The sequence below is a fragment of the Pinus tabuliformis genome, chromosome 4_2 (assembly GCF_031772625.1).
Source record: "Pinus tabuliformis cultivar Carrire ecotype Pingquan chromosome 4_2, CPIR1, whole genome shotgun sequence".
Lineage (NCBI taxonomy): Eukaryota > Viridiplantae > Streptophyta > Pinopsida > Pinales > Pinaceae > Pinus > Pinus tabuliformis.
Window position 1 is genome coordinate 1,155,121,035 of NC_142304.1, and position 12,998 is coordinate 1,155,134,032.

Sequence of the window (12,998 nt, forward strand, 5' to 3'; positions counted from 1 at the left end):
GATATTTGTCACCAACATTAGTAGAGACGAAATGTGTTCCAAAAAAAACATTGAAATTAGAACATATAATACATATAATTACGATCTCATGGATTATCTAACATTTGAAGGGAAAAATGTAGCTGCAAATTACCAATTTTCCTTCTGTCCTTTACCTACAACTCATGTTAGGAAAAATACAAAATTAAGGAAAAATAAAATTATCAAACATATGCTAACTTAATTAAATATATTTTGTATTCATATGGTTGATCAATACATAGTTTTAGATCTAAGACTTTTGTGATTCATAATGTAGAAATAAGTCTTTCAGTTTTCCTTTGACTCTGATTTGTTTTAATTTATCTTGGATTCCTTTTTGAGGGATTTAAGTGCCCCTCTATCAGATAATTTAAACATGATATTATTATTAAATAATATGAAATTAATGTTATTAATAATTAATGAATTATTTTGGATTAAATATATTTTCCTAACAACTAGTTTTCTAATATGAATAAGTCAACCCATAACAAACAAGTTGTTTTCTATATCAATTGATAATATTGATTTACTATTTTTAACTAAATATAGAATATTTGTCCTTACCTCTAATCCCAAAATAATTAATTTCTTTACCTACTAACTAATTCACCAAGAGCTAATTTTTAACGGGTAACTCTAGGTAATGTTGCATCCTTACTATTTATTCCTTCTGATCAATGGATTTCTCATCTTGACCTGAGGATGAATCACATTAGTTGGTTCGAAACGTCCACCAAATCCTAACAATGTGATTAATACGAAAGACGTATTCCTAAATACATAGTTCTTCGCATCGGGAAGGCAATTTCTGCTTACCAAACACAAGTATTCATGTATATGCATTTAACATGGAGGCTTCGATTTCTATGCAATGTGTTAGAATGATTCTTAGATATGCATTTAACATGGAGGTTTCGATTTCTATGCAACATGTTAGAACGATTCCTAGTTGCTCAGGTTGATCGACATGGGAGGGCCCTAGTATTCTAATTACATTTAACCAAAACTAATTACATCATAGCAATACAAAATCAATTAGTAGCTAAATTAAACTAAACCGCATTAACGCTAGTTATGCAATCTTATTTTATCACGCGTACTAATCCACAGACTCACATTGTTTGAAATCTTGTTTTGGTGGTGGGCCTTGTGGTTTATTTGTCAGGTCAACACATATGCATGTGGTGGGCCAATGATACACTCAACTTTCTATTCCATGTAAGAAGACAACACTTCTGGTTACCCACAAACTATCACGAAACAAGCAAGAAAGAAACAAATAAATCGTTTTTTAATTCTTCAATGGGAACTGTTAGCTGGTCCAAGTTAGGTAACACTTGTCTGTACTATCTCAACATTGAAGAAACGTAGGAATTTCTTTCATACCAATTAGGGAAAAATACTGAAGACGATCATAATTCACCGCTATGAAATCTGCTAATATGATTTACTGCAAAATACATAAATATAATGATGGCAAAATATGAACCCAAGTAAATTATCTAATCATATCTATATATATATAATGTTTACATTAAAAAACTTATTTTATTTTTTTAGTCAAATTAGATTTAATGTCAAAATTTAATACATAATAATGCTAAATACCTACTTTTTCTTAACCTTGTAGCGAGCAAATTTGTTACTTTCCTTCTCTTTTCTGGTGTGTATTAGGAGAATAGCGAGTGGTGACAGGGATGGAATTTGATAGACAAATTATTTGTCATGGAACGCCTACCAAATACCATTTAAACATTTGCAAAAATGTAAAAAAAAAAGAAAATGAAATTGTGAAAACGAGTTACCGCGGTGTGAAACCCCTCAAATTTGATGGGTGAATCCATTTTGAAATTCCAACCCTCGGTGGTGGGTGGTCTTCCACAAGATGGAAAAAAATATGCAGTTGTCTATAACGCTACTTTTTGAAAGCCTTTCCGGCGGGTTTTTCCGGTCGAAATCCGGCAGGAATTTATTGGAATCGCAAGTTTGATAGCTAGTTTCTGCACAAGGAAAGCGTCCCAGGGGTTTTCGAGGGTGCTGAATCCAAATATGCAGTTAAAAAACCATTTTAACTGCAACAAATCAAGATTTAACCTCAATTTCTTCCACTGAATTCCATCACCGGAATCTCCAAAAAATGGCATTATAGACAACTCCAAAAAATATTAGAAGAATCTTTATCGCGAGTCTGTCTTCTTCAATCACGTCTAAAATAAATATTAAAAGAATCGTTATCGCCAATCTGTCTTCTTCAATCACGTCTAAAATAAATATTAAAAGAATCTTTATCGCCAGTCTGTCTTCTTCAATCACGTCTAAAATAGAAGAAAACGTCTGTAGAATTGAAAAATTGGGGGATGGGGCACAGAGAAATTATTAACTTCATTGAAATTTAATTGCGAGGTTTCAATTTACTCGTACAGAGTTATTTCAGGGTGGGCGCTGGTCCTGGTCCACAAGAAAGGAAAAATTTGTGTTGACAGCTCACAGGTTTGACAGGATGTTAAGAGTCTCTGAACGCGGACAACGCCCCTCTCATTGTTTAAAAGTCATAGTCTCATTTATTCAAACTTAAAACAGACGGTATTCTTTTGACAAAGCTAAATAACTTTATTGTAACGTAGGCAGGAGGTATCAATTAACTGGTATAGACTCATCGCATGGTGAGTGGTGGTCTTTACCAAAGAACAGAAAATAGTTGGAATGTTAAATACAGACAGGTCACAAGATTGACACAATGTTAGGAACACATTACGACGCCTCTCATACTAGGAAAATTTACAATAGCTCAGTTGTTAAATTAGTAATGGAACAATTATTATGGGTTGTGTTAAAAAAGATAACAGAAAATATCATATTTTTGATCAGCAAAATAAAAATAAGCAATGGTTGAAAAACCACAACATCAAAAATTTAAGAAGAAATCTCAACAAGGAAAAACAACATATTTTTTATAAACAAAATAAAAATAAGCAATGATTGAAAACCCACAACACCAAAAATTTAAGAAGAAATTTCAACAAGGAAAAACAACAAGGAAAATATCAACAACTCTTTTATTACTAGCAATAATAATTACAAGGGCTCTCTCTTGTTAGCTCAACACTCAATTGCTCAATGTTGAATACTAAATGAACTCAATCTTATTTATGGAAGAATTCTTTGTTATATTCGAGGAGAATCATTTATTTACAATGGAGGAGATGATTTCATTACATAGTAGAAGTCTATGTGACATTGAGAAGAACATTTGAGAGAAAAATACAATTGAAAATATTTACACTCTCATTCAACATATTTGAACTCACACTACCATATTTCCACTAGCACTTACATATTTGCATTCACTCTTAACTATATTTGGACTCACACGTAATAATCTCTCACTTACACTTAAATATTTGCATTTATTCCTTAACTATATTTGGACTCACACTTAACGATCTCTCACTTGAGACTAAATCTCTCATCACCTTTGTATCACACACCTTTGTATCACACTTGCCAAGGGTCAAAGCTTCTGTATATCTCTTGGCAATATTTTTTTTCCCCAAGGAAAAATCATAACTTTCATTAAGTATAGAAAATTACATGTTGTAGATGCTTCAACGGGAAGCATATATCCAAATCTGGTGGCATTGCCACATACATTGTAAATAAGTTTGTTACATAACTGTAACCTGATGTCCACTGATAAATATACATGATATAAAAAAAAAAATTACTGTTCAGAAAATGTAACATGCAGATAGTATCATATCCAAAATAAATCTCCAAAGTCAGGGCAGAGTTGCCCCTTGAGAGGGTAGATGAGCAAATGGCATGTGAAAGTATTGTTGGTTGTATTTTCTCCAAATGTACTAACCCACGATTTAGTACTTTGCGAATCCAATGATATCAAACATCAATATGCTTTGTTTTAGAATGATATGCTAGGCTTTTTGCTAAGTGAATAACACTCTAACCAACATGATGCAACACATATTTGTCTTGTTTTATTCCCAACTCTTCTAGAAAGTGTTGCATCCATTGCATCTATTTACAAGCTTTTGTTGTAGCTATATATTCTAGCTCTATTATGCAGGGAGCTACTACCTTCTGCAATTTGGACACCCAAGACAATGTTACACTTGCAAAAGTATATAAATAAGTAGTGGTGAAATTTCTACTATTGACATCTCCATCCATATTTCCATCTGCATAACTTTCAAGTTTGGAATTTTTGTTACCAAAAAATAAACAATAATTACTAGTACCCTTGAGATGCCTAAAAATTCACTTGAATTCTTGTGAATGTTGTTTTTTTGGATTGAAAGAAACTTGCTTACAATTCCTAATGAATGTGCAATATCTTACCAGGTACATGCCATGTCATACATCAGGGACATCAGGCTACCAATTGTTGAAACATAAGGAGTCCTTCTCATTTCCTCTTTCTCCTTATCATTACAAGGACATAAGTCAATACTGAGTTTGGTGTTAGGTGCAAGGGGTGTATCAACTAGCTTGGCACCTTTCATATTGAACATTTCTAACACCTTTTCAATATATTTTTCTTGTGATAGCCACAAATTTTTGTTCTTTCTGTCACATATGATTTTCGTACCTAGTATTTATTGCACTAGACCCAAATATTTCATTTCAAATATGTTGCCCAAATCCTTCTTCAACTTGTTGATCATGTTCTTATCATGTCCAAGAATTAACATGTCATCCACATCCACATACAATAATAATATAATGTACACTTCATATCTCTTGATGTAAACACAATGATCAATCTCTAATATTTTGAAACCATATTCCAACATAAATGAATCAATCTCTTACACCAAGATAAATGAACATAAATGGTTTTTTTTTAATTACTTATTATCTGGTTTTTTTTTAATTACTTATTATCTTACGTATTGAAATATTTTATCATTGTTAGTTTTAAAATATGGTAGGTATTAAAATTGTATTTTATTATGGTGAGTATATTTTTTTAATATTCTCTCTCTTTATATATACATACATATAAAGTTAATATCGAAATATTTTAGTTGACACATATATTCAATTAGTTTATTTAAGTTCCATATCGAAATACAATTTTTTATTTTTCTTTTAATTATTTTCTCTCTTTAAAAGTTGAAATAAATTTATGTTACTTAACATGGACATCGAAATTTTTTATTTATGGCTACTAGTGAGAGTGAAATATTCTTACCATAGCTCATTCATACCGAAATGTAATATCAACGACTAACCAAGCAATCATACTGAGAGTGGGCTCCATCATACTCAGTTATAGAATGTGTATATAATGTGCCTCTTGACGCAACAATCTCTCCTCTCCTCGCAACCTATCATTTCTTAGAATACTTCATCTTAGCAGTAATAGTTTGCATCATGTCCATGTCCAAGTTCATGACTATTTGGCGCATACAACCTAACTCCCTCCACAACACACCCTACCTGTCTATAGGAGCACCCAACTCTTATCCACAATGCACCTTATCTATCCGTAGGAGTTCCCAAATCTTTAAAACATGTCTTGTCTATTCACAAGTGCACCCAAGTCTGCATACTACACTATGTATTCACAAGAGTACTAAATTCTCCATAGTCTACCTTGTGTATCCATGGGAGTACCTAAGTTTTTCCATGATCCATCTTGCTAATGGGCCCAAATGTTCGACTAAAGTCTCCCTTTCTAAGGAAACCCAAAAATGCACCTTGTTGATGGGCCAAGGAAATTATCCATGGCACACCTTACTAATGGGCCAAGGCATCTCCAATAAAGTGTCTATTAAATATGGGCATATGCATCAATGTGACGAAGCTTCCCAAAACAACTCTAAGCGATGTTACTATATCCTTGAGGATACCACCTCATCCACTAAAAAACATTTCCATATTCGACAACATCCCAAGAAACTCCTATCCTCGAGTCCATAAGAATCCATGCATTTTTTTGCAACCAAAGATGAGTGGAAACCTTGAATTTCATGCTAATGGAAACTGCAAATTTTTAATATCCTACTATATCTCAAAGAGCACAAATACTCCACATCATGACAATATTTCCATGCAATTACACTCTATCCACTTCATTGACAGTGCCTCCTACCAAATTCTATAAAATTTCCTCTAGACATTTTTGGCTTCTATTAGAGTGGTTGCACTCTAACCACCGCTAATACTATTATCTGCTATAAAGAAAATCTAACTTTCATCAAGAATATCATCCAAAACATCCAAGTGTCATAGCTCCAATAGTAATACAACTTCCATACTTCGACCCGTTTGTCATACTTTTGTGTTGTAGACATATTGGTTAGACATCTAACACAAATATTGTTGGGTTGTGTTATATTCTTTCCACGACTACCCTATGCGTGGGGGGGTCATAAGGGTAGCGGTAGCTCCCCTGTATGTCGTGTCGAGCACTGTCAGGAGGTATGTAGGGGGCAGTAGCCCCCCTTCTTGGGGTCCGGGACAACACCCAGGGAATTTTTTTTGGACCCTATATTAAATGGGTAGACCTACCTATGGTTTTGTGCATGGATTTCTCACATGGTTTTAGGCATGATGTTTTTCACTTCATGGTATTTTGTAGATCCAGTCAAGGGAACTACGATTATGTTGTAATCCAAGGTTAATGGATTGGGGTTTATGGATGCTTTGGCATGTATATATATGTACTGTAACATTGGAAGGAATATAATGAAAAATCAATCCGGTAGTCCCGGTTTTGGGATCCAGGGGAAAATCTCTGTGTATATTTGTTTTATGTTTTATGCTCTCATCATTGTTTATTTTCTATTTTTTAGAATTCGTATGTAGGTAATTTTTGTACGGAGTGAAAACCTACATTTGGTATCAGAGCTGCTTTGGCTTCAAAGGGATGTCTTTGCTGTTGAGGGGTTTTTTGCTCGGGCTTGTGGTAGACCCTTTTCAGTGGGAGATCTGTGAGATCAATTCTTGTGGTGAAAGAAGATGGCGAGGAGTGTAAAGATAGAGATCGATAAATTTAATGGTCAAAGATTTGAATTGTGGAAACTCAATATTGAGGATCTGTTGGTGGATAAAGATCGGTGGATCGCGATAGATCCGGGTACTAAACCAACAACAATTTCAGCTGAAGGCTGAACGAAGTTGGATTGAAAAGAAAAGAGCACAACACGTTTGTGTGTATCAGATTTAGTGTTGCTGAATGTATCAGGGGAAGCTTCAGCAAAGGCTTTGTGGGACAAGTTAGGGACTTTGTACTAATCTAAGTATTTGGTGAATAAATTGTTCCTACGGAAAAAGTTGTATAACCTGAGGATGGAAGATGGAGACTAGGTGACAGAGCATCTGAATGCATTTAATACTATGGTAAGTCAGTTATTATTTGTTGATATTAAAATTTCAAATGAAGATAAGTGCATTAGTTTGTTGTTTTCTCTACCAGATTGTGGGATAGTCTGGTTGTTGCAATAGATAGCGATGCAATTGCCTTGCAGTTTGATGAAATAGTCTCATCCTTGCTGTCAGAAGAGATGAGATGAAAAAATATGGAGGGCCAAAATGGTAATGCCTTGTCTGTACGAGGAAGATCCCAAAACAGAAACAAAAATAATTCCTCGAGTGGGAGATCTAAATCTCCAAGAAAAACTATACAGGTGTGATGGAAATGCAGAAAGGAAGGGCACTACAAAAGGGAATGTAAATCTAAAGCTCCTGAGAAAGGAAAGGGATCTGATGATGCTCATTTTGCAGAGGCAAAAACCACTTCAGATGAAGGTGGGGATGTGTACTTGGCTCAGGTGCATCTTTTCACTTCACTCCCCATAGAGAGTGGTTCTACGAGTATGAGAAATATGATGGTGGTGATGTATTCTTAGGGGATGATAGGAAGGTTAGAATCGTTGGTCATGGAAAATTCAAGTTGAAGTTGCAAGGTGGAAGGATTAGAACACTTCCGGGTGTTCTGCATATTCTTGCATTTGCCAGAAATCTGATTTCTGTAAGTAAGCTGGATGATACAAGTGTAAAAACATTGTTCGAGAAAGATACATGCAAGATGGTTTGGGGAGCACTTGTATTGAGGCGGGAAATTCGGATTGGAACTCTGTACAAGCTTCAAGGTAGCACTGTTATTGAAGTGTGCAACAATTCTGTGGTTCTTGAAAGTGGAGCAAAAAATCTAGTGGCCTCTGGAGAAAAGACCATGTTATGGCATCAAAGACTTGGACATATTGGAAATAAGGGCCTTCAAATACTTCATCCTAATGATATGGTAGAAGGTATGTCTAATTTCTCTCTGGATTTTGATTTCTGTGAAAATTGTGTATATGGGAAGAAGAATCGGGTGAGTTTCCCCTCTTGTGGTAAGAGGGTGAAACATATATTAGAGCTTGTTCACAATGATGTGTTTGGATGTGTGTCGGTTCCATCATTGGGTAAGTATGTGTACTATGTATCATTTGTAGATGACTTCTCAAGGAATACATGGATATATTTCCTCATGAAGAAATATGAATTCTTTGACAAGTTTAAATAATTTAAGGCTCTGGTGGAAAACCAGATAGAGAAGAAGATAAAGGTGTTGAGGACAGATAATGATGGAGAGTCTTGTAAGAAGGAATTTGAAGAGTTCTGTAAGAAGTATGGTATAGCACAGCAGAAGACTACTCCATACACACCTAAGAAAAATTGAGTTGATAAAAAAAATGAACAAGACATTGATAGAAAGGGCAAGAAGCATGCTTAGTGGTGTCGGGTTATGACAAGAATTCTAGGCAGAGGTAGTGGAGACCGCATGTTACCTGGTCAATAGATCACCTTCATCAGAGTTCGAGGATAAGACTCCACAAGAGGTATGGATTAGTAAAAAACATTCTCTTTCACATTTGAGGGTATTTAGATGTGATGCATATGTACATGTTCCAAAGGAGAAAAGAACAAAGTTGGATAGTAAATTTGAAAAGCGCATCTTTATTGGGTATAAGGATAGTTTAAAAGGTTATAAGCTTTGGAACCTAGAAACAAGGAAGGTTGTGTACAACCGAGATGTGGTGTTTAGAGAGGTGAAAAATGTTATTAAACATGAATTCCTACCAAAGGAACCTGAGAAGATAGAGTTTGAGCTCAAGGAGGAAGAATTTGACTCTACAACAGAAGAGGAATTAGAAGATGAAGAGCCACAAACTTTGGCTATGAGAAGATTAGTTCGAGAAAGAAGGCAGCCAGAAAGGTATAGTCCATCTGCTTTCTGTTCAAATTTTTCTTTATCTATTACTGATGATGATCCTAGAACTGTGAGGGAAGCAATAAATTGAGAGGATGGAAAACTCTAGAAAGAGGCCATAGTTGATGAAATGGATTCTTTGCACAAAAATAAGGCTTGGGATCTGGTGGAGTTGCCGGTTAGAAGGAAACCCATTGGCAGCAAATGGGTGTTCAAGAAGAATATGAATGTAGAAGGAAAGGTGGAGAAATACAAATCTCAGTTGGTAGAAAAAGGTTATTCCCATGTGTCGGGAATTGATTTTGGTGATATTTTTTCTCCTGTTGCCAAAGTAGCTTCTATTAGATTACTTTTATCTATTGCTACTACTTTTGATTTTGAGGTAGAGTAGATGGATGTGAAGACATCATTTCTTCGCGGAGATCTAGAAGAAGAGATCTAAATGAAGCAACTTGAAGGCTTTACAGTGAAGGGTAAGAAAGAACTAGTCTGCAAGTTAAAAAAATATTTGTATGGGTTAAAACAGTCACCAAGGATGTGGTATCAAAAAATTTGATACATTTATACGGGGACTTGGCTTCACCAGAAAAAAAGAAGATCATTGTGTGTATTTTAAATTAATTGGTGACAATGCTATTTATCTGGCCTTGTATGTGGATGATATGTTGTTGGTTGGAAATGACAAAGGAAATTATCTAGGATTTGAAGACCCAATTGTCCTCCAAATTAGACATGAAAGATCTTGGTGTTGTAAACTATATTTTGGGCATGGAAATTAAACAAGATTGGGAAAAGACGAAGCTCTAGTTAAATCAGAGGAAGTATGTCGAGACAATACTACAGAGGTTTAATATGCAGGATAGTAACCGGTGAAGGTTCTTATTCCTATAGGTGTAAAGTTATCTATTGAACAGTGTCCCAAGACAAAAGAAGAGGAAGAGGACATGCCCCATGTTCGATATGCAAGTGCAGTCGGTAGCCTAATGTATGCAATGGTCTGTACTAGACCAAACTTGCACATGCAGTGGGAGTATTGAGCAGGTTTATGTGAAAACCAGGGAAGGAGCATTGGACAACAGTGAAGCGGGTTTTCAAGTATTTGCATAGCACAAGAGATTATGGTTTGTGCTACCAAGGAAGACCAGGATTGGACAGAGTTTTGGACATCCATGGCTTTGTTGATGTAGATTGGGATAGAGATATGGATTAGAATAGATCTACAAGTGGGTATGTGTTTAACCTATTTGGACGTGCATTCAGTTGGATGAGTAAGAGGCAGTCTGTAGTGGCACTTTAAACTACAAAGGCAGAATAACAACCACTCATGCAAGAAAGGAAGCATTTTGGTTGCAAATATTGTGTTCAAGTATGGGGTTAGTACATCGAGTCATAAGGATATAGTGTGACAGCCAAAGTGCAATTTTCTTGGCAAAGAACCCAAATTATCATTCAAAGACAAAGCACATTGATGTTCAGTATCACTTGGTAAAGGTGGACACTTTGAAGAATATTTCAGATGCATTGACAAAGTTTGTGAGCACTAAGAAGTTTTCTTGGTGTAGAGAATAATGTGCATTTCGGGGCTGGATCAATGATTAAGCTCTCATGTGGGCCCCTATGGAAAGAAAACAACAAGTGGGAGAATGTTGGGTTGTGTTATATTCTTTCCATGACTACCTCACACGCAGGGGGGTAGTGGCTCCCCCTGTACGTTACACTAGGTGTTGTCGATGGGTATGTAGGGGGGTAGTATCTCCCCCTGTACGTTGCATTGGGTGTTGTCGGGGGGTATGCAGGAGGGTAGTAGCCCCCCTGCACGGGATCCAGGGCAGCGCCGCGCAAATTTTTTTTGGAACCTATATTAGGTGGGCGGACTACCTATGGTTTTGTGCATGGATTTCACACATGGTTTTGAGCATGATGTTTTTCAGTACATGGTATTTTGTAGATCCGGTCAAGGGAACTACGATTATGTTCTAATCCAGGGTTAATGGATTGGGGTTTATGGATGCTTCGGCATGTATACATATGTATTGTAACATTGGAAGGAATATAATGAAAAATCAATCTGGTAGTCCCAATTTTGGGATCCAAAGAAAAATCTCTGTGTATATATGTTTTATGTTTTATGCTCTCGCCATTGTTTATTTTTTGTTTTTTAGAATTGGTATGCAAGTAATTTCTGTATGGGGTTAAAACCTACAAATATCACATCCAATATGTGAGAATGCATGTCCTTGTGCCCAAAAATAGTATTGTCCTTATGTAATTTGGTCCCTCTACACAACTCTTCCTAGACCAAGGAAAGGTCACAAATCTTCCTCAATTTTCAAGTTATTTCTTGTAACCCAACAGTATTTCATCTCTATTGAACCAAGACACCTTCTTCAAAGGCACACTAGGCTCCACTATTAGCTTCTTGACAAGTTTCTTCCAATCTACAAATGAGCCATATTGTTGTAGCTCCGTGAGAATTCCATGGAAAGTGGTTGTCAAGACCATTTCCAATGTCAATAATTCATCCCATGTCTAAGTTATGTGAAGAGGTTGGAAGGTCATTGTACTTTTGCATCAAACACACATAGAATTGCATCAAATCCAATTCTGTCCTTGCATTCTTCCACAATTCATTTGATTTATGGACCCTCTCACTAACCACTTCACCCAAGAGTGCTCAAGAAGGGTTCAATCTCATACTTGCTCCTCACATACCAAGGTTGCTACACCTTTAACTTGTCATCTTGGTTTGTTTCCAAGCCTACAATACAAGTCATAAGATTCTTGATTTCCCTGGTTAAATATTTAGTCATATTTATCTATGTAATCAAGTTTGGATCATCCTACTTGAACAAACAAACATCCATCATGTAGTCACTACCATCCCCATGGTGACTAGTATGGATCCAACTCTAGTGAGCCTCTACTTCAACATGATCAATTTCCATTTAAGTCTTACATGTCCAAACTTGATACTTGACCATTATGTCAATTAACCTTCCATGATTTTGTGCATAAACCTCTCTATGTCCAAAGATAGTCAAGTGACTAGCCCAACAATCATGCCAAAGTAATGAGAAATACACATGATGCACATAGCTTCAGTGACCTAGACTCCCAACCACACCCTTGACATTTCTTCATGGGATTGAAGGCCTCAAACCACACTCACAAGCCTTGCTCCATGTAGTTGTTACCTAAATTACTCAGTTCAGTGCCTGTGGTCCCAATATTTGAGCCACAGTTCCAGACTAAGCCCCAAACCAATGCCCAAAAGTTCATGATACTTTCCAGAATGATAAGTAACTTAATGACAAGGCTAAACATACAAACTTGAATTAGAAAATTGATGTAACTAGGCCTAACCATGACAGTCATTTTGTCAAACATATGGTGAACATGTAATCTACAGGTCATGAATGCATATTTGAACATAGGAGTGTGAAAATTATCTGAGAATCACTAAGAAGGTCTAATGCCCTCTCATAATAGTTTCAATAACACTTTTTAGCCCATGCATTCATTAACCATCAAAGAATTATCAATTCATGAAAAAGACATAGCTAGAGTACATTGTAAATCCATGCTTATAACCAACATATAACAAGATTATTAACCATGAAATAACAACAATCAAATCACCACAATAACAAGTACAAGTGCTCATAGATTACAATAGGAAAAATATATATTATTAACTTATGCAAAAGGCAACCAAGTTAGAGACTTCCATGTACCACCCAACCAACCAAGTCAG